The following is a 2500-nucleotide window of genomic DNA, read 5'->3' as shown; positions in this document are numbered from 1 at the left end:
CTTCGTGCGTGCTCATGCTTGAGACGTCGATTCCTTTGCTCGTCTGCCTAGAACTGGCATCAACGTCATTTGTGGCACGCGCGAGGGCATTCCGGTGTTCTCGCTTGGGCAATCGGATATGCACAAAGTCGAGGGTCTGTATGCTAAGGCCCTGGTCATGAAATTCCATAGGGGGCATCCTTCGCTTGCTGCTAGCCACAAAGAAATCTCCTGTTGGGGCCTTGAGAGCTCGTTCTCCATCGGCCCTCTCACTTCGAGATCATTTCTGCTCCGTTTTCAGGATGAAAGGGACCTCCTAAAAATTCTTACCAGGCCATCATCAACCCTGATTTCATTCCCATACAAAATTTTTAGATGGCATACCCGCTGTCATAAAAATGAAGATTCAGCTATGGTGCCGGTATAAATTTCCTTGCCGAGGCTCCCACTACAATGCTTTGCCCCTGAATTCTTGGAATCGATAGCGAACAGGATCGGCAGATTCCTATGCTTGGATAAAGCTACGGCAACGCTGGCTCGTCCTAGCACAGCGAGGATTTGTATTGAACTTGATCTGAGGAAGGCGAGGCCGCAATGCGTGTTGATTGATTTGTTTGAAGGTCATAGACAACCGATTGTATATGAGAGACTGCCCAAATTTCGTATGGGATGCCATGTGCAGGGTCATACCAATGTTGAATGCTCCAAATCATCTTTGGACACCCTCCAGTCCCATAATTCAGGCCCAAATCCGACTGTTCAGGAGTGCCAGCAACCTGTTCGGCGTAATGCCAAGGAGCTATTCTCCGTTGTTTCTCAGGGACTCAACACTCAATCAGCTCCTACTCCTCTCCCTCATGATGATGCACCTCCACATAGGCCCAAGGCTTCCGCTGCAACACCCCTCTTGCCTTTAGAAAATACCCTTCAGTCTCCGGCTTCATCTGTTGCTGCAACAGCAGTCCTCTTGCCGGCATTGGATCCCCAGCAGGCCACCCACGATCACACTCATCAGCAGCTTCTTCCTCCAACAATTAGCCCCGTGGTCATTTCTTCAGAGCAGCAGCTCTCCGGTCCTGTCAGTTCAGCTCAGCAACCCCTACCTCCATATCAACCTCCATCGCTGCCAGTTTCTGTCGCAAATGCACTGAATCTGCACACACCTACCTCAACCGCCCCTGCAGCAGTCTGGCGTCTCTGGGGTCCTGGCAATGCAGCAGTCCGGCATCTTCGGGGTCCTGGCAGTGCAGCAGTCCGGCGTCTCTGGGGAGCTGCATCCGCCCCGCACACATTCTTCAGCCATCGCCAAGGCAGTCTCCTCTCCGTGCCCTGCTGCTGCAGTCCCCCAACTCGTCACAGATCAGCCTCCATCTCTTGGCTCCCCTCCGTCGTTCGAAGCCCTACCAGTTGGCATCCCAAGATCAGAAACTGCCCCTGCTGTAGATTTCTCCCCGACACAAGTGTTGTCCGCTCAAGCAACACCTTTCTCACCTTCATATCCAGTCCAATCATCGCAGAAATCGATATCTCTAATCAACCAGCACTCTACCTCATCCTTGAGAGTTCGCTACAACTCCCACGGTGCCAAATATATGACCTGTTTGCCGCCTCAATCCAACTTCGAAAAAGCCAACATTAATTGCGTGATGCCACCAGAATCACATCCGAACTATGCTATATGGGAGAGACTTAATCGCAAACTTGGAGAGCTAGGTGGCATGTCATTCCTCATAGATGTCCCCATTCCTTCAAACTACCCCCACCAAAACCATCGTTTTGAAGGATACGAATCAGAAGGCTCTTTTGAGACCGATTCTCAACCGAACTCCCCCTTGAAGAACCCACATGAAGATGGCAACCAATGCCCTTTCCCTCCTCAGTCCTGTGTCTCTGAAGGAGAACAACCTACTGAGGACCATCCCGGCTTTCAAGGCCACATCTCCGATGTCGATTTCTACCAACGGCCTATGTCTTCAAAAAAGAATAAGAGGCAACCCGACGGACCCCTTAGAGTCCAACTTAGGACCCGAAAAGGTTCTTCCTCAATCCACAGATGATATTTGCAGGTTTGTCAATTTTGTATGTTACAAGAGGCAAAGGTGCACATCAGACTTTGGACGGGGTTTTCTTGTGTTCGGTTTTGGTGTTTGTTTTTCCGATACTTGGTTGCTATGGACGTTTTTTTTGTCACTGTCGAAGGAGAAGGTCTTGGGGCTGGCCATGGCGGTTCTTTCATATACAAGTTACTGTAGCAGTGGCAGTTTTAATGACTGCACTCGGGTGAGCCTGGTCATGATTGGCTGCTACGATGGTGGATTTTATATCTATATGTCTGCTGTATTTTGTTTGTTTCGAGGCCTATAGTTTGTTATAGCTTTTACTTTTTTTCCAGATTTTGTAAGTGTGAGGACTGTCTCACCTATGAACTTCCTGCTCTCATTGTGAGAGGCAATTTCGTGTAATCCTTTTTTCATTAATGTTATCTATTTTTTGTTAAAAAAAAAAAAAAAAAAAAAAAAAA

This window comes from Asparagus officinalis, chromosome 10 (assembly GCF_001876935.1).
Source record: "Asparagus officinalis chromosome 10, Aspof.V1, whole genome shotgun sequence".
NCBI lineage: Eukaryota > Viridiplantae > Streptophyta > Magnoliopsida > Asparagales > Asparagaceae > Asparagus > Asparagus officinalis.
Note: the sequence above shows the minus strand (reverse complement) of the source record.